This window comes from Heloderma suspectum, chromosome 8, assembly GCF_057233095.1.
Source record: "Heloderma suspectum isolate Gila_16-S chromosome 8, 16-S_ref, whole genome shotgun sequence".
Classification (NCBI taxonomy): domain Eukaryota; kingdom Metazoa; phylum Chordata; class Lepidosauria; order Squamata; family Helodermatidae; genus Heloderma; species Heloderma suspectum.
In genome coordinates, this window is record NC_139465.1 from 41,296,998 (window position 1) to 41,316,971 (window position 19,974).

Here is a 19,974-nt window from a genome sequence, read left to right on the forward strand (position 1 = left end):
CCAGCACTGGCCCACAGCTAGTTTGGTTTCTGTTTACAAGCTTCATAATAATCTTTCATCATTAATCCTTCAGAGAAGAGGTAGGAATCCAAAGACACACACACACACACACACACACACCCCGGTCCTATAATGCTATGGGAACTCTTGTCTGAAAACTCAGATTGCTACTGCCATTCAGTGCAGACAGTTCTGAGCTAGATGGACCAATGACCATGCCTGATACAATGTAAGGCAGCCTCCTGTGTTCCTTTCAGATCACGTGTTCAATCCCCAGCATCTCCAGGTTGGTCTAGAAAAGCCTCCTGTCTGAAACCCTGGAGACCCATTGGCGGGGTTGCCTCACGTCCTTGTTCACTTGCATGTGTGAACTTCCAGTATACACATGTAGCAACCCACATGGGTCTAAGGGGGCCTTTGATCAGAGCCATAATGAACACACAATCATTTTATACACTCTACTCTTACCAAAATGGAGAACAGCTACTTCTAAAATAAGGAAATTAGCTCAAACACCAGTTCTAATAGGCCTAACTAGAAAAGATAGAAAAAGATTGGAGGAAATTAGTGTTTGCTAAACCTTGCCCAACTTGTGCAATCCAGATGTGTTGGACTTCAGTTGCCATAATGGGGAAGGCTAGTTTAAGGTGCAATCCTATGCATGTTTAAACAGAAAAAAGGCAGTGGAGGCTGGTGGCTCCTATTACAGTGGGGCAGTGGATCCGCTCCGAGTTGCAGTCAGAACAAGTCAGAATTCTACAGGCGCTAAGCAAGGTGCTGAACCCATTTCAGGGCTAGGGTTCAGCACCCTGGATAGCTCCTTTAGAGTTTTGACTGGTGCTGACTGAAACCCAGAGCGGATCCATTGCTCCACTGAAATAGGAACCACCAGCCTCCACTGAAAAAAGGCCTACAATTCCCAGCATGCCCCATCCAGCAATGGGAGCTGTAGGCCTTTTTTCTGTGTAAACATGCATAGGATAGCGCCCTTAGTCTTTGCGGTGGTGGCAGAGAGACTGAATGGAGGCTAAGCTGTTATTAGGGTTCCTGGAGCCACCACAATTTGGTTAAAAATGGATGTTATTAAGGCTTCCCCTTAATGTTTCCAACAGAAGTCAGAAATTGTGCATTCAGTTCAAGACTTTTTGGTAGAAGCTTCCCAGAACTCTGTGCTCCCTGTGGGGCCAATTCCACCTTTGACGGACAACTCATGCAACTGCCCAAACTCCCCTACAAGGCACTGAAAGAGTTGGATGGAGTGGGCAGGTTGTGTAGTGTTATGCATGGAGACCAGCTTTGGACCCAGTGGGGGATTTTCCCAGGGGGTAAAGCTTTCTCTCTGGGTATACAAGGCAAACGGATCTATCTGGACCAACAAGACACGTACGTGGGGGCTCTGGCCCTAGAAATTTGGGTTAGGTGCCAGACTGGAGAGGAGAATTGTGCTTGGAAAGAGTGGTAATGATATTAAAGCCAGGTTATTCTCAGACTTGAAACATACCAGTGTGAGGAATGCCTAAGGAGAAAGAGAGAACATCAACTGCCCAAACTCCAAGGCAGTTAATAGGATTTGAAACACAGGGTACAAAGATCTCAATGGCTGGACCCCAGGATGGGTCAAAACAAAGAAAACCATAGTTTGGTTCCAGTGGAGGCTGGTGGCTTTGATGTCAGTGGGGCAGTGAATCTGCTCTGGGTTTCAGTCAGAACCAGTCAGAACTTGATTGAAGTTCAAGTCCCACTTTGTAACTTAGATAGCTCCTTTGGAGTTCTGACAGTTCTGGGGAAGGAACAGAAAACTCAGGAACCACCTGACTTGGGAACGGTGGGAGTTGTACTGTAGTCCAACACATCAACGTGACACCAGGTTAAGGAACGCTGCACTAGTTCAATAAAAATGCCTGCTTTTGACATTGCAAGTTTGGTGCTTCAGCAAGTTGTGTTTTGTATTTCCATTATCTTGCCTTCTCACCTTATCTTGATTTTCCCTCCTGTTTCTAACCCGTGTGCCTGAATATTTGCCAACTCTTCACTCTGCAAGCATCTGATAAAGTTGACTTTAAAAAAAGAAAGAAAAACTGATGCCAAAACAAACCAGTTTGGTTCTAATCAGCCACAGCAGCTTTTTATAATCTAATTTATTTTTCTGTATTGCAACATGGCAATAGCAGCTATCTACACATTTAAGTATGGCAATATCCTAAATGGATGTTAGTAATTAAGGCTTCTACAATTTTCTCTCAAAGCCAAGAAGAACACTTTAAAAGTCTGGGACCTGGAGAAAGAAATCAAAAGCATGTTAAAAACAACCCTGTGAAGATTTATGCCTATTGCATAAAACAATGCAGCATGAGTCGACCCACTGACTTTAGGGGCAGAACTTGTTCCTTGAACTCTGTTTTTGTCAAGCAGATTTGGGCTGCAATTCTATGCCTACATATTTGGAATTCAGTCCCATTAAACTCAACTGGGATTTAGTTCTGAGTAAACATGCACAGGATTGGAGGGCTGGGAAGATGAATCTTATCCATTCGGAGGCATAATAAGATGAAGTGGTTTTTAGCAAATAAAAATACATCATTCAGAAATAGTGGTGGAGAGAGCTGTGTTTTGCTTAATCCATGACATGAATGATAAAAATGGTGTGGCATTGTATTTGCAAGATTTGAGTCAACAGAGCCTTCACTGTTCAGAATTTTAATTATATGATCTCAAAGAAAGTATTCATAGAGGGGGTGCAGGAGGAAAACAGAATAAAAACTGACTATCACATTGCAGGCTTGGCTTCAGTCCCTTGGCTTAGATAAAAATCACAAAATGCCAACACTGAAATGAAGGTGTGTGTGTGTGTGTGTGTGTGTGAGAGAGAGAGAGAGAGAGAGAGTATTTTAGTTTACAAAATGCTTTGATAAAGTTGCCTGGTCACTCTTATACCTTTTAATAATGATCAGTTGTGTAGCAGGCAAAAGAAGTTTGTGTTTGTTTTGTTGTAGTTGTTGTGGCTAGGTACACATTGATTTTCACAACTCCATTGCTGGGACATCTCATGTGACCGAAGAAAGACTTGCATAACAGAGTGTCTTGACATAACGCCAGTCCAAACATAAAACATCAACAAATGGTTTCTAGAGTTCAGAAACTGGGGCAACATTCCAAGGGAGCAGAATAGCAAAGGGATATGGCCAAGTCCTTGCAAGTGGGAGTCCTTTATTTTCAGACAGGAAATGCCCAGCGCCTTTCACACAAAACCTGTGGAAGGAAAAATGATCTTCATAAAATGATAGGAGCGTATCAAAGTTCACAGAAATTAAATATGTATCCTCTTGATACTCTGCCACCAAAATTATTCATTTCACTCCCTGCTGACACAAATGTTCACACATCATGACAATTGTTCAACACAGGAATTGTCAGGACCAAGCAATGGCGAGTGAGCACACTGCCTCCTGCACACTCATTGCTTCTGCTTTCAGTCAACAGCCCAGGAACACCCTCTTTCTGGATTGGTATCATAATGCCCAAACCCAGAACTCTGGGTTGTCTAGGGGTTAAACAATTCAGAGTTAACCCAATGATCACACATAGTTTGTTGTTGGGTTAAATTCTGGGTTATTTGACTCCTAAACAACCCAGAGTTCCAGGTTTGGACATCACCATAGGTGATTCAGGTGTTCTGATTTTCCAGCATTCTGGACCATGTGGAGAACCTCCATGGACAGAGGAAGCTTTCCTCTTCAGACAGATGCTCTCCACAAGTAGAGGGCAACAAACATGATGGAGGAGAGGGGCGGGACTGGAGCGCTCCTTCTTCTAGTGCCTTTGCCCTATTCAGATTCAGAACACCTGAATAGGGCTAATATCAACCCAGGAACCTGGCTTTCTAGGGTTGTTGATTGAAAGCTGAAGTGCTGAGCATGTAGGAGGCAGCATGCATGCACGCTATTGCTCGGCCCTGACAGTTCCTGGGTTGAACAACTCAGGAAGTGTTGTAGTGTGCGAACCAGGTCACCCTGTGAGGTGGCCTCTCCTCAGGGCCGTACACTGCATCCCACATCCAGTATGAACGCCTTCTCTTTGCCTTTAAAGCAGAGGTGGGGCAACCTGTGGACCTCCAGAGGTTATTGCCTACAATTCCCATCATCCCTTAGCACTGGCAATGCTTGCTAGGCCTAATGGGAGTTGTCAGGCAAAACATCTGGAGGGCCCAAAGTTGCCGCCCCTGCTTTAAATAATTCCTTGGCCTGCTACAGTGGCCAGGTGTCCTACTTTACAGAGGACACCTGTACAGAGGACACCTGTACAATCCTCTGTTTTGGAGAGCTGGCAGAGGACCGTCCCCTGTTTGAAGGTGTCCTCTTTTTGATGGGCTGCCTATTCCAGGTTTAAACTCAAAGAACCATAAGGAGGGGGAGCAGAGCAGGCAGGGACCCTGGAGTTGCCCATCAGCACTTGGCCCCTGGACAGCAGACTGAGCAGACATACAAGTTACCTGGTCTTCCCCACTACGTCTTCCCTGCTCTGGTGGGATGTGTTGTATTTCTATTTCGGTGACAGCAGTTCTTTTTAACTGTGCATCGACACATATAAATTAGCATATGCAATTTTTGTGCACCTGTCTGTCCTATTTTGTCCTCTCTTTTTTGATGATGATGTGTAACTGGCCACCCTGGTGTGACAAGTGCCCCAGGAAAAGGCCTGTGCACACACTGCTCTTTTCAGACCACACGATGGGCACATGGAGTGGGGTGTGAGTGATCTTGCTCCTCCCCTCCCTCTCCCCAACAATACTTTCACATTCAACTTGAAAGAGACTGATCTCTTCCTTCAAAGTTCAGCTGAAAAAGCACCTCTTCCAAGAACACATTAGGCTTAACTGCCAAGTCCTCCTCCCCAGCTGAAGTGAAGCCTGCCTACATAGGTGAAACTGCATTTGCTCCTGTTCATCCCTTGTTATGTGTACATCTCTGTTAGTGTGCATCTTCATCTACATGTCCCAGTGCCCACACATGCACAGGAGGAACACGTCTTTGGGTCTTGAACCCTTTTCTAGTATGGGGAATGAACAATGACACAAGGATTAGCTTGACTCTGTGTCTTAGAGTAATCAAATATACAGTTTATTATAGGAATAGAGGGAAAAAATGACTGGCAATTACATTGCTTAACGTATGGGATCAGCATCAGTGGGCAGCGTGGTTGCATTAGCTTTGCATTGTCGTGTGAGGCAGCTGAAGGAGCAGGGATCTCCAGAGCCAATCCATGCCCTCCAGATGTGGTGGACTGCAACTCCCATAATTCCCAGCCCAGCATAGCGATTGGCTAGGGCAGGGGTTCCCAAAGTGGCACCTGTTGGGACCTCCAATGGTGCCCATGAATCTCTCCCCTCCCTGCCCCCTTCAAAAAAATGATTTGACGAAAAACCTTGGAAAATGTTAGGGCAGTCCACTTTCTCTCAATTTCTAGCCCCCAGCCTTGCTCTTTCTCTCCTTTGCCTTGCTCTTTCCCCCTCCCTCCCAGCTTCTAGCTTCATTATTTCTCTCACCACCTCTTTATCTTGCTGTTTCTCCTCCCAACCTCTAGCCTTGCTCTTTCTCTCCCCCCTACCCCTTTCCCTTGCTATTTCCCCCTCCTTCCCAGCCTCTAGCCTGCATTGAGCAGGGGGTTGGACTCGATGGCCTTGTAAGCCCCTTCCAACCCTACTATTCTATGATTCTATGATTCTTTTTCTCCAGCCAACTCCATTCCTTACTATTTCTCTCCTTTCCCCATCCCTGCCCTTTTTATTTCTCTCCCCTCCTAGCCCCCAGCCTTGTTCTTTTTCTCCTACTCACCCCTTTACCTTGCTGTTTCTCCTCACTCCCAGGCCTCTAGCCTTGCTTTTTCTCTCCCTCCACCTCCTTACCTCACTGTTTCTCCCCTCCAACCTCTAGCCTTGCTCTTTCTCTACCCCTACCCCTTTCCCTTGCTATTTCTCCCTCCCTTCCATCCTCTAGCCTCACAATTTCTCTCCCCCACCCCCCTTGAGCTCACTTTTGACTAGCCAGGCCTCCACGGCAGCCATTATGTGACTAGCCACCTCCTCCATAGGAGCCATTTTGTGGTGGTGCCCACAGCAGTTTCTCAAATTCCCAAATGTGCTAACAGGTCCAAAAAGGTTGGGGACCCCTGGGCTAGGTCATCAGAGACAGGTTTAGGTCAAGCTCAATGGTGCCCCCAAGTGCACACCCTTACTTTCTGCTGTAGAAGTGAATGGAATCTATTTGTTTTGGGAGGAAGCGCTCCACTTGGAGAGAGTGGATTCTGCCCTCCACCTTGGTACCGAGTGGCCAGAGAGTTCCTGTAGAAGGACACGCCAATTTGCATATGATTTGCATACACTAACTCATGTGTACAGATGTAAATTTGGAAATAATAACTACAGGTAGACTGACCAGGTGACCTACATGTCTGCTCAGTCTGCTGTCCAGGTGCTAACCGTTGATGGGCAACTTCAAGGCTCTCTGTTTTTATGGTTCTTTATCTTTCAACCAGTCTTGGACTGGACAGCTCTTCAAATGGAGGACACCTTCAAACAGAGGACTGTCCTCTGTAAAGTAGGACACCTGGCCACCTTACTAGGGAACCTTACTGATTTCCCATCCATCGTAATGATGGGTATTTCACAAGTCAATATACTGAAAAGCCAATCCCAACAGTGACGTGAGAATGCATGGTGGGTGGACTGTTGGATTTGGGTTCAAACCCCTGCTCTGCTATGGAGCTCACTGGCTGGCTTGGGGCAAATTGATCAGTCTAGCCTACCTTTAAGAGTGGTTGTGCAGAGAACATGGGATGATCCCACATATACCACCCATCACTCTTTAGACTCTAAAGTCCCTGGAGGAACCCAAGGAGTCTCCACAAGCTGGATACAGAACCTGAGTGGGTCGGATTAGACCTGCAGGCTGAAGGTTCCACATCCCTGCTTTTCGGGAAGGGTAGGACACAGATGTGACAGATAAATAAAGAGCAATCCTTGGGTAAATGTGGAACTGTCATTCTGTTTCAAAACCTTTCCCTAGATTTTCTTATTATTTATGCAGCATATGAAAACATTATTGTAGATCTCGCCACTTGCATGCCAATATTATTATGATTTTAATACCAAAGTGGCTTGATTTTACAAGTACAAACAAGCATCTCTTTAGCATCATGAGATTTTATTTACTTGGCTCTCTTGAAAGCTTGCCTCTAATTCTGAAAATTAGCATGCAACGGAAAATTAAAAACCTTTCTCCAATTCAGCAAGGCTTGGCAACCCCAGGGGTGATGTTAGGAGGGAGGGAGGTGTGATGGGTTTCGGTATAACTTACCCTACAAGATGAAGACTTCAGAGTGAGGCCCTAAGGAAATGGCCAATAAAACCACAAGATCCTTAGGACAGATATGGAGAGCTCAGAAGCAACCAGGAATACAAACAGTCCTGCCCTTTGCACAAACCCAGCTCCCTTCACAGAGGTGCTGAAAAACCAAAATAAACATTTTAAAAAATGCAAAGCCCCATCCTAATGGATAGCAATTAATTTAGTATTTTTAACTTTTATGATCATGATTTCTGACTCGCCCTCTGACACACCAAGCACAGAGACGTGCCCATAGACACACCAAGGCTTTTGCAATGCACGTGGTGCAAATACTTCCAGGAGGTTCTTGCTGATCAGTTTCGATGGGTCTTGCACATGTCACATTGGCCTCTCTATACCATCCTAGTGTCAGCCTTCACAAGCCAGTGCCCTCCAGGTGTGTTGGACTACAACTCCCATAATCCCCCAGCCAGGAACCAGATTGGAGAAGCCTGATAGCACCCTACCGTGCTGTGTTACGGTGCTGGCAAATGAAACCACTGTAAAGGCTTTAAGCACTTTGCAGATGGCAAGAGCTATATGAATGATAGCAGTCAGGTTTAGAACATAAGAATGTAAGACCCTAAGAAGAGCCATGCTGGATGAGACTAAGGGTCCATCTAGTCCAGCATTCTGTTCACGCAGTGGCCAACCAGCTGTTGACCAGGAACCCACAAGCAGGGCATGAGTGCAACAGCACCCTCCCACCCATGTTCCCCAGCAACTGGTGCACACAGGCTCACTGCCTCTGGTACTGGAGGCAGCACATAGCCATCAAGACTAGTAGCCCTTCACAGCCACCTCCTCCAGGAATGTGTCCAACCCCCTTTTAAAGCCATCCAAACTGGCGGCCGTCACTAGTTCCTGTGGTAGCGAATTCCATAGTTTAACTCTGCGCTGTGTGAAGAAGCCCTTCCTTCTACATAAGAAGATCCCTTCTAGGTCAGACCAGAAGTCTACCTAGTCCAGTATTCTGCTTGCCACAGTGGCCAATTGGACACCTCTAGGAAGCCCACAAGCGGCAGGACATGAAGACCAGAGCTCTCTCCTGCCGTTGCTGTGCAGCAACCAGTGGAAGCTGGTGGCTCCGTCAGTGGGGCCGTGGATCCAGTCTGGGTTTCAGTCAGGACCAGTGAGAACGCTAAAGAAGCTCTCCAAAGTGCTGCTCCCATTTTGGATAGCTCCATTAGAGTTCTGACTGAAATCTGGAGAAGATTCGCTCCCCCGTTGAAATGGGAGCCTCCCATGGCAGCAACTGGTGCCACGAGGTCCTGTTCAGTTGCCTCCCACAAGATGCTCCATTCCAGTGCGGTGCTGGCTGGTGCCCACTGGGGCTGGTAGGGCAGGGGACAGGGCAGATGTGCAATATTCTGCTGAGAGTGCCAGAGGACGACAGGAGAAGATCATGTGTGGCACTCAGCAGCTGCACCTGTAGCTGGTTGGGGGAGGATCTCTGCCCAAGTGGGTGGGGGAGAGGTGGAGGGTCACTTGCCCCCAATATGGAACCACTTCTCTATTCCATTCTCCCTCCTATCCAGTTTTCTTTCCCTGACAACCCATCAGTCGACATTCCATGGCTACTCAGCATGCTCAGTTCTGACTGAGCTGGGGGGGGGGGTTGGGGGGGAGTCCCCACCCCCTGAGTTTTATACTTTTACAAAAAGTGATGGCCACCAATTTGGATGGCTTTAAAAGCGGTTAGACAAATTCCTCGAGGAGAAGGCCATCAATGGCTACTGAGGGCTTCGTGCTACCTCCAGAGGCAGTGAGCCTGTGTGCACCAGTTGCCGGGAACATTGGCGGAGGGTGCTGTTGCGCTCATGCCCTGCTTGTGGGTTCCTGGTCAACAGCTAGTTGGCCACTGTGTTACCAGAATGCTGGACTAGATGGACCCTTGGTCTGATCCAGCAGGGCTCTTCTGATGCTGTTACAAACCTTGAGGTTCCTCCAAGCTTGCTGATTCCCTCTTCTCATGAATGGGTGGTGCCGTTTTGGCTGCACATGCAACAGCACTAAATCTGGAGGTAGCATATAGCCATCATGACTAATAGCCACTCGTATTCTCCACGAATTTGTCTGAGAGCCAGTGTGGTGTAGTGGTGAGAGTGTTGGACTGGGAGCTCACTGGGAGACTTTGGGCCAGTCACAGACTCTCAGCCCAACCTACCTCACAGGGTTGTTGTCGTGAGGATAAAATGGAGAGGAGGATTATGTATGCCGCCTTGAGTTCCTTGCAAGAGGAAAAAAGGCAGGATAGAAATGCAATTAATAATAATTTTTGACCATGGTTTTGACCTTTAAAACCCTATATGGTTCCGGCCCAGCCTATCTTAAGGAGCGCCTCCAGCAGCACCAGATAGGCCGCTTAACAAGATCAGCCTCGGATGGCCTTCTCTCTGTCCCATCAGCCAGGACAGCTAGACTGGTGGGGACGAGGGAGAGGGCCTTTTCTGCGGTGGCCCCCACTCTGTGGAACTCCCTCCCTAGGGAACTCCGTCATGCCCCCTCTTTAATGAGCTTCCGTTGTGCATTAAAAACATGGTTGTTCAGGCAGGCATTTGGGGTGGGTTAGGGCATTTTAGAAAATGTTTTAATTGTAGAATTTTATTGTTTTAAACTGTTTTATTGTATGTTGTACATCGCCCAGAGTGGCTGGGTGACCAGCCAGATGGGCGATTAATAAATTTAATAATAAATAAATAAAATTAATAATAATAATAATAACAATAATAAACAATTGCCCTTTAAAGCAGGAGTGCAGAACCTCAGGTCCTGGGTGCTAAATTCAGCCTCTCTTGGGGTCCTAATCCAGCCTTTCTGGTTCCTCATATGGCCGCACCCTTTCCCCCAGCTGCTAATTATTTGGTGGCTTCCTGCCGTTTCTGCAGTTATCCCCCCATTCTGAAAGGTTGAAATGCCTCTCTGAAGGCTTAGTGGCTGGCAGGAACAGCTTTAAGCTAAAACAGGCTGGGGGGGGGGTTGTATTTTTGGCCCCGACATTTTGCTTTCAGCACCTTCCCTTTTGCTTTGGCCTCACCCACCACTGGAATGTGTGTGCCGTCCCCCCCGCTCCGCCCCCAAGCGTCTCCAAAATGGCATTTGGCCCTTGTGCTGAAAGAGATTCAGTGCTCCTGCTTTAAAGCCATCTAAGCTAGTAGCAGTCACCACATCTTGTAGCAATGAAGGGTGCAATCCTACGCATGGTTAGACAGGAAAAAGTCCCACAACTCCCAGCATGCCCCAGCCAGCCATGCTGGCTGGGGCATGCTGGGAGTTGTGGCACTTTTTCCTGTCTAACCATGCGTAGGATTGAGGGCCAAGTCCGTAAATACATTACGTATTGTGTGAAGAGAACTTGATTTTGCCTGTCCTGAATCTAAAGCCAATCAACTTCATTGGTCGGCACCCCTCCGTAAAAGGTAGTTTTATGAGAGGGGGAGAAAAACTTTTCTCCACCTCCCCCCTTGGTAAAAATAATGACTCAAATCACTGATACAGCCAGAGAGAGACATTTGGAGTGGCTAGCACTGATGGCGTTAGCAACAGCAGCAGTATGTTGTGTTAAGTACCACACTTAACAAAGCTTTCCCCCTCACCCACCCCAAACACAAAGTCCTTAAACAACCACCTGCACCATTTGTTCCTAGGACTGGTCTATTTAACCTGTGAGATTGTATCTGGTGCTCCTGGTTGTTCTGCCATTTTTTTTGCCAAGAACAGAGAATTCTGGAATCACTGGGAACATGAAGGTCATGAGATGGAACAGGAGGTACATGATGTCAGTTTGATCCTGTTCCAGTTTTCACGTCCCTTCTTCCTGGACTAGTCCAAGGGTGGGCCGGGAGAGAGGCAACCCCACGTCTTATTCTACTGATGTACTTTCTATTAACATTTATGAGAGTTACCGGCTTCCATCAAAGGGAAACCAGCCCCTTTCATCTCTCAGGACAGGGCCAAACACACATCTCCACATTCAAAGACTTGCCAATTACCACTGGGAGTATAGCCAGAGGGCATCATCACCCAGCCAAAACCCCATTCTCTGCTTCCTGTAAGCTCAATAAGGGGAGATACAACACAGTTTGTAGGTCTTGTGAGAAGAGAGGAGTTTTGTAGACACCTGAAGGGTATGATTTGGGTGGGACTCTGTCCCAAAGTGAAATTATCTGCCTTAGCTTCAAGGAGCCAGGTCTAATTTCAAGGGTGGAGGGAGGTTTCTAGGTTTTCCCATCTGTCAGCCCCAAATTGAGACTCTTCCAAAGTGAAGCACCTGTTATCTTTTGATTCAATCGCCATTATGAACCTCCTGGCAAAAATGTCAGGTCAAATGGAGGGCCAAATGGAAAACGGTTCACCCTGACTGAATCAACAGTAAGCGATCTGTTCATGCTGCTTATGTGTTCAGAACATTCTACACCAGCCTTTCCCAACCTGGTGCCCTCCCAATGTGTTGGACTGCGACTCCCATACTTCCCAGTCAATATGAAGATGCTGGCTGAGACTTTATTGGTGTTGCAGTCCAACACAGCTGGAGGGTACCAGGTTGGCTGTACTGGCTGGGAATTATGGGAGCTGTAGTCCAACACAGCTGGAAGGCACCAGGTTGGATGTGCTGGCTGGGATTTACGGGAGTTGTAGTCCAACACATCTGGAGGGCATCAGATTGGGGAAGGCTGCTCTACACAAGCGTGCATGTGCCATTATGCCTTTTTGGAGACTGACACCGCTGGAACAAGCTTACATATTTCTCCCATTACAGATGTAAGTTGCACTAAACAATAACTAATAATAAGGCATGGGCTATGGTTTGGAGGAACATAGTGCAGCAACCATGCTGAAGCTAAGCCGGTCCAGATCTAGTTTGAAGAAAGGTGGGATACACAGGTAATAAATAAATAAAATTAGCAAGACCTGCAACAAAAAGTTGCAGTGTCAGTATCCTCACCTCCTAACCTGAATGGCCCTGTTCAGGGTGCCAGCCAGCCAAGCCCTTCCCCAGGGTATTCCATTCCATTCCATTCCGTTCCGTTCTCCCCAACCCCCACTTCCTATTTTTCTTTTCCAGCTGACAAACAATGTTCTGTGGCTACTGAGCATGCTCAGTCCTCGTCGGGCTGCTTGGCGTTTTTAATAAGGAATTTTTTGTTCTTCTGCAAACCGGGGGGTTTTATTTTTCATTTTATTGATTTAAAGCATTTTCATTACTTATTTACTTCATTTATATCCCACCTTTCCTCCATCGCGGAACTCAAGGTGACTGCATGTGGTTCCCAGGTGGTCTCTCCTCCAAGCACTGACTGGACCCAGACCTGCTTAGCTTCAGCAAAGGAGCTGTCTCATGTGCCTTCAGACCATGCCTGAGAGACCATGCCCAGTTTTTATACCACTCCTCAGTCAAAAAAGGCTCCCGGAGCGGTTTGCGAACATGCAATAAAAACTAGACCATCCCCGTCCGCAGGCTTACAATGTAAAAACGACACAACACAAAAGGAAGAGGGGGCGGGGAGGGACAAGAGGAAAGCCGGTCTCTTCGAGCAGGGCTGGTGGAATGGTCCTGCTTCCCATCCCACCCCCCTCGCTTCATCCTGCTAGTTCCCTCTGGCATGCTGATGCCAGGGGCGGCCCTAGACTAGCTGCCAGCAACTGGCACCCCAGGTGACATCAGGGCCAGCCCAAGTCATTTTGCTGCCTGAGCTGAAGAACAAGATGGCGCCCCCTTCCATTCCATGTACAAAAGCCAACTGGACTCCCAGATGAATCTAACTTCATTACTGCAATGGGACAGCTTCCTCCACTGCATCTGAAGGCAACAGACTAGTTTAGGGGGCCCAACGCAAGCTACATGGCCACAGCTTTCTCCTCTCGCACTTTCCTGCTGCCTCCTAGCATCTGCCGTCAGGAGCGACTGCCTCACTCTGCTAATGGTAGGGCTGGCCCTGCAAACTGTGCAGGCGGCACCCCCACCCCCAAACCCTGAGGGCAGAGCTAGGCTGAGGTTTTTGGTAAACTGGGGGAAAATGCCTCTTTTTTCTGTTTAATGTTTTTTAAGCATATTTATTTAAACAGAGGCATAATTATTCGGTTTTTCTACCTGCCCGTCTGTCCAACCAATGTTTCTGAGACCAGATAAAATAGGGACACAAATTTTCAGAATAGATTTGTACACAATAGCTAGGCAATATTTCAGTCCAATTTCAAATAAAAATGAATTAAAATGTTCATTATAATTTTTATTATTACAAATTCAAAATCAGCCATTACGCTATTCTGCTTTGACTGCTATTAACACCACATCCAAAACAGAAAGAACAAAGAACACGCTTAGAAAATAAGATTTTTTTAAATTTGTATTTTTTCCTCGAATTTGGTGCCCTAGGTTTCGCACTTATAGACTGGCCGCCCTGGGGCTGATGCTTTCTAGTTTTTTTCCTAGGTGTCCGATTTTGGCCCCAGTCCTGTCCGCACTCACAGATTCAGTTCACTATTAGAGACAGTGATGCAGTACTAATGGCAGCTGGTGCAGGATGGTAGTCAAGCTTGAGCATGTAAGCTAATTTATTTATTTATTTATTCATTCATTCATTGCATTTATACCCCGCCTTTTTTCCTCTTGCAAGGAACCCAAGGCGGTTTACATTATCCTCCTCCTCTCCATTGTATCCTCACAACAACAACCCTGTGAGGTGGGTTGGGCTGAGAGTGTGTGACTGGCCCAAAGTCACCCAGTGAGTTTCCATGGCCGAGTGGGGACTGGAACCCGGATCTCCTAGCTCTTAGTCCAACACTCTTGCCACTACACCACACTGGCTCTCTAAATCCCTGTTCAAATCTTCCCCTGCCATATATCTCCATTTGACAGATAAAGAAGATGAGCGGAGAGATGGAGTCATGTCCAGGCCTCACCCCCACTCCCACGATGGAAGGATTGGGCGGGGGGGGGGGTGGCTAGGCAACCTTGCATCTCTCAGCTCATTTTCCTTATCTGTCATATGGGGATATTAATAACTGGGCCTCATATAGTCTATGTAAAGTTTAATGCTAGAAATAAAGCAGCGCATGTAAGAACAGCATGATAGAAATGTTATTAATGCGCTACAAATAGCATCCAGCTGCACAAAAGGGGTCACAATCTCAGGGTATGTCTACATACTACATTTAAACTAATTCCTACTGGATTAGCAGCAATGGGTTCAACCTCAGTACCAGTCATTTTGTGAGACCACTGGGAATTGTCTTAGAGAGGTCCCTGGATCCTTCACAGAGCCCGGGGCTCCTGGGAAGAAAAGCCATGATAGTTGAATCGCTATCTGTTCTGTAGTGTAGATGTGAAGAATTTGGTAACCATTCAGGAAGAAGGCAGGCCGTGCTGAAGAAATGTGTTTTTGTTGGATAATAGGAACAACTCCGCATGCTTCCAGACACTAGAGGGCAATAGACAATGTTCTGGAGCTTGATCAGTTCCTACTTCCTGCCCTCTCCCCTTCCTCCTCTTGCCTGTGCAACAAATGCCATGCAGTCCCTTCAGAGAGGAAGCAAGTAACCATATCTCATGCCTTCGCTTACTTACACTCACACACCCAACATTATGTGTTGTTTGTAGTTAAGCAGTGTCAGATAGCCTTCTGGTTCTGGCCTGTATTTATTGCATCCAATAATACATGCTGTGTTGCCGTGCTTTCTCTATAGAAAGCAATTCTATGGAATTCACTACCACAGGATGTGGTGATGGCCACTAATTTGGATGGCTTTAAAAGGGGTTAGACTAATTCCTGGAGGAAAAGGCTATCAATGGCTACTAGTCTTGATGGCTATGTGCCACCTCCAGTAACAAAGGCTATGTACACCAGTTGCTGGGGAACATGGGCAGGAGGGTGCTGTTACACTCTGGATTTCCCATGGGCAGCTGATTGGCCACTGTATGAACAGAATGCTGGACTAGATGGACCCTTGGTCTGATCAAGCACAGTTCAGCTTGTGCTCTTAATTCTGCTGTAAGTCACAGCAGTTTTAAGGGGGAAGAAGCTGAACAGCTGCATCACGAGACTTGGCAGGTAGACCTGCTGCATAAAGTAAGCCATGAATGTGAACTAGCCAGCCCTGGGCGTGTGCTTTTACTCTTTTTGGTCTCCAAAGGGGAATCTGAACAGTCACAGCTCTCTAATCTTTCTCCAGGGGTTGCTTCCAGATGAGGCAATCACTTTGCTTCACTTACAGAATGGGGTGGGTGGTGTGGTTCCAGACAATGTCATCTTCCACTTGTAACCCTCCTGTGTTTTCCCACCATTTCGCCGGCGGGCGGAGCAGAGAGACGGATGCAGCAGTGACGATGGTGGGTGGCGGCGGCATGGGAGAGCTTGTGCAACTGCACAAATGCATAGCCCTCCTCCTGCTGGCAGTAATTTACATACGTTGCTTATGTTTGTGATGCAGTGCAGCAGATATGGTAGCAGATTTGGACTGGGGAGATCTGTGTTCAGATCTCTGATCAGCTCAGCTGCGAAGCTTACATGGTGATCACAGGCCAGTTACTGCCTCACAGGGCTGTTGTGACGCTAAAATATGTGTAGGGTGGGAGAGCCCCCATGCACCTTGGGCTCCTTAGAGCGAGGGTGAGCAGAAAGTAGATCTCCAGATTTTTGGACTTCAACTCCCAGCATTCCTGACCATTGGCTATGTTGGCAGGGGCTTCTGGGAGCTGAAGTCCAAAACATCTGGAGAGCTGCCTATCCCTGCCTTAGAGGAAGAGCAGGATGAAATGTAATGAAGTAAATTATTAGTTAAGGGTCAGAATTCTCAAATGCTGCTTTCCCCAACTTCTCTCTGCCCAGACTACAGCCTTAACCTCTGTGCCCAAAAGAGATGAGTCAGGAACTGGCACTGGTTATACTAATCTGAACTTCAATCAGAAAGTGGTTTCTTGGTGATATTGGATTGATGATGTGCCAATGATGCTTGCTTATGACTCAGTTTCATGGTTATAGTTTATAGGCAAGAGATCAGATGAATTCATAAAAAAAGATGAATTCACAATCTGGGAAATGTTTCTCAGGAATTTTCCTTTAGCACGTGCCCAGTGGTGCTCCCGTTCAGATCACAGCAGATGTTATCAACCCTGTTTAACACGGAGCAAAGGATGGGGAAAGATTCAGAGACATGCAGGCTGCGAAGTCAAGTAACAGGACCGGATATGACTTGTCACCGTTTCCATTAATGTCAACAGGTTTTTTTTCTGTTGATATCATAGGGTATCTATATGCACGCAGATGCGCAGACAAACACTCACATGTGTGCACACACTCGTTGCTCTGATGCTGAGCCTCACGCAACTCTTAAAGCAGGGGTGCAGAACCTCAGACCCAGGGCCAAAGCTCATCCTCCTGTGGTCCCAGTCCTGCCCTCTGAGGTTCCCCAGAAGGCCACACACTGACGTGATTGCGTATATCTGAGCCAGGGCTGGTGTCAAAGGCAGGCATGGCTGGGCACCTGCCGAGGGCCATAACCCAGCAGCGGCCCACTGACAAGAGCCCCCTGGACTTGCTCTTCCTGTTCCCCATTGCAACCTGCTTATTCACCTGCCTCTTGCTCTGGCCCAGACCACAGTGGTGGTGAGAAGGAGAAGCAGAAGATTCCACTGCCAACTTGCTCCCTGGCTCTCTGCCTGTCAAGCAAGCAAGTGGTAGCAATGATGAAAGAGGGCGAGGAGCAAGAGCAGCTGGAGACAATGGCAGTGAGAAGGTAGATTAGCTGAAGGAGGGGACCACTGACGGTGTCTTGCCCAGGGCCATCAAACACCTGGAACCATCATTGATCTGAGCTATACCACTTTAGACTGCAGTTACGATGGAATGTTCCTCCTTCACAATAAAAACAAGCCCTCTGCATAGAAAACTAGATGTCAGGAGCTGGGGCCTCGTCAGCCAGCTTCCTGAGGCACCAGTTTTCTACATGCAGGATTTTAATTTTTGGAATGGAGGAGCATTCAGTCACATGAGCCCTCACTTGCAGTCAGAAGTGGTACAGCCGGTAGACAGGATAAAGATAGTATGCACTCACCTTAATTTGACATACTTTTTTAAGTCGGCATTTCATTGCATTGGTTTTACGTGGCTGATTTTGTTTTAATTTAATACCCCAAAGTGCAAGTGTTGTTGTTGTTGTTGTTGTTCAGTCCTGTCCAACTCTTCGTGACCCCATGGACCATAGCACACCAGGCCTTCCTGTCCTGCGCTCTCTCCCGGAGTGTGCTCAAGTCCATATTCATTGCATCGGTGATGCTATCCAGCCATCTCATCCTCTGCCGTCCCCTTCTCCTTTTGCCTTCAGTCTTTCCCAGCATCAGGGTCTTTTCCAGGGAGTTTTCTCTTCGCATTAGGTGGCCAAAATATTGGAGCTTCAGCTTCAGTATCTGTCCTTCCAAGGAGCACTCAGGGTTGATTTCCTTTAGGATGGACTGATTTGACCTCCTTGCAGTCCAGGGGACTCGTAAGTGTCTTCTCTAGCAGCAAAAGTGCAAGGTTAGGGGCTAGGTAAAAAAGCGGAATTGCAGTAAAACCATGTTTTGTGGTTGCTTTCTACCCATGGGTCTGCTAGTGTCAAAATTCACCTTTGGACAGGAGAAGCGCGTGACCTCCAGTCTGGGTCTTCTAAAAACAGGGGTCTGATCTGACAAAGTTTGTTCACCTTTCTGAAGCATACAAAGGTCAGAAGTGCTTATGAAATGGGGACGCCATCCTTGCAGTGCCAAGTAGAGAGGGCAAATCCCCTTCCCAGTAATACCCTAACCCAGGGGTGCAGCACTCCTAGGTTAGGGTATTACTGGGGGCCAAATCTGACCCTCTCGGGTTCCCCAGAAGGCTATGCCCCTTTGCCTGGCCTCATGCCTTTTCCCCCTGACCACCGATCGTTTGCTGGCTTCCTGGCTTTTGCACAGTTTTTACCCCACTATGAAGGCTGAAATGCCTCTCCTCAGGCTTAGTGATGATCAGGAAGAGCTCCAATACTGGAAGGTGGCCCCCAAGAGCTTTTCTGAAATGGCATTCAGCCCTGGGCTGGAAGAGGTTCGGTGTCTCTGCTCTAACCATTAGGGGCTTGAATGCCTGAAAGCTGTTGTACTGGGGCTTCCTCCTGAGTAGACATGCATAGAATTGAGCTGTGCTCTGCATGCTCGGTGAGAAAATGTCCTAATCAGTACGAATTACCGATTTGCTTTGCTTTGACCTCATGCACTTTGCTTTTTGGACCCCACCCACTCTGTTGTTGGCCCCACCCCCTGTGCTCTTAGTCCCACCCACTGCTGGAATGCGGCCCCCAAAACCCTTCCCAAATCAGGATGTGGCCGAAAAGGCTCTGCACCTTGGATAGCTCCTTTAGAGTTCTGACTGGTTCTGACTGAAGCCCAGAGCAGATTCACCACCCCACTGACATCAGAGCCACCAGCCTCCACTGGCTGGGAATTATGGGAGTCGCAATCCAAAACAACTGGAGGACACCAGGTTGGGGAAGGTGGGTCTAGACTACAGATAATATTTAACTAGACGGACTGGTGCAGCTTCCTATGTTCCATTTAGACAAAACACGTCACATTGCAGTTGCTTACACAGCCAGAAATCTTTGCGCTGCTTCCCAAATATATGATGGGTGGTTCGTGGAATTTCACAGAATTTCACAGATTCAGTCAGTTACAGGAGATTGTTTCTCATGAATACACTTTGTCTTGTGATATGAGTCAGCAGGCAAACAGATGTCATGTATACAGAAGACGCCATTCGCCCAAGGCCCTTTGTCGTTCAGAGACTGCTCTGTGGGACTGTGCTGCTGCTGCGCGTCTTTCAAGCTCTGGGCAGCAGGGCCAGACCTGCCATTAGGCAAAGTGAGGCAGCCGCATCAGGCAGCAGATGCTGGGAGGCAACAGCCAGGTGTTGGAGGTGAGAGCTGTGTACCTTGCGGCCTACTCTGCAACCCCTGAGTTTGCCTGCTGCCTTCAGGTGCAATGGAGGACACTGCCCCATTGTCTGTGTTCCAGGCACATTCATCAGCCAGTCCAGCTGGCTTTTGGTACATGGAATGGGAGGGACGCCATCTTGTCCTTTGCCTCAGTCCGCAAAATGTCTTGGGCCGGGCCTGCTTGGTAGCTTCGCTGTGTCTGACTCCACGGGACCATTTCAGTGTCTCTCTAAGGCTTAGAGAGGCCTTCTCCTGCGAGAGCCTTTGAAGAAACTCTCCTCTTCATCTTCTGCGTGGTGATTAACAAGCCCCAGCCCCAAGGCTATTGTTTGCAATGTTTAATCCGCGTTTGTTCCTAGAGCAGACTGGTGGACATGACAATATCTCAACCTCTCCCAGCCTGGTACCTTCCAAACGCGTTGGGCTACTACTTCTGTCATCTCCACCCAGCATGGCCCCGGCCCTGTTGTAGTCCAACACATCTGGACAGCACCAGGCTGGGGGAAGGCCACATTATCGAATCTTCTATGGCACCAATCTAGGAATCAGGAGCATGCTTTATGCAACTTCCTCTCCACTGTACGGCCTCCCCCACTCCTCCTCCAACGCGCTCCGGCCGCCCTGCATCGGATAGTTGTCAGCCTCTGAG

The 19,974-nt window shown here is 47.7% G+C and overlaps 1 long non-coding RNA gene across 1 annotated transcript; it reads right to left on the minus strand.

Moving 5' to 3' along the window:
• Nucleotides 1–2,130: 2,130 nt before the first annotated feature.
• On the minus strand, nucleotides 2,131–17,995 carry LOC146339072 (uncharacterized). The gene is made up of 3 exons (XR_014784619.1): nucleotides 17,436–17,995; nucleotides 7,353–7,500; nucleotides 2,131–3,249 (listed from the first exon to the last, which is right to left on the minus strand). It is a non-coding gene; the product is annotated as an uncharacterized LOC146339072 (long non-coding RNA).
• Nucleotides 17,996–19,974: the final 1,979 nt, after the last annotated feature.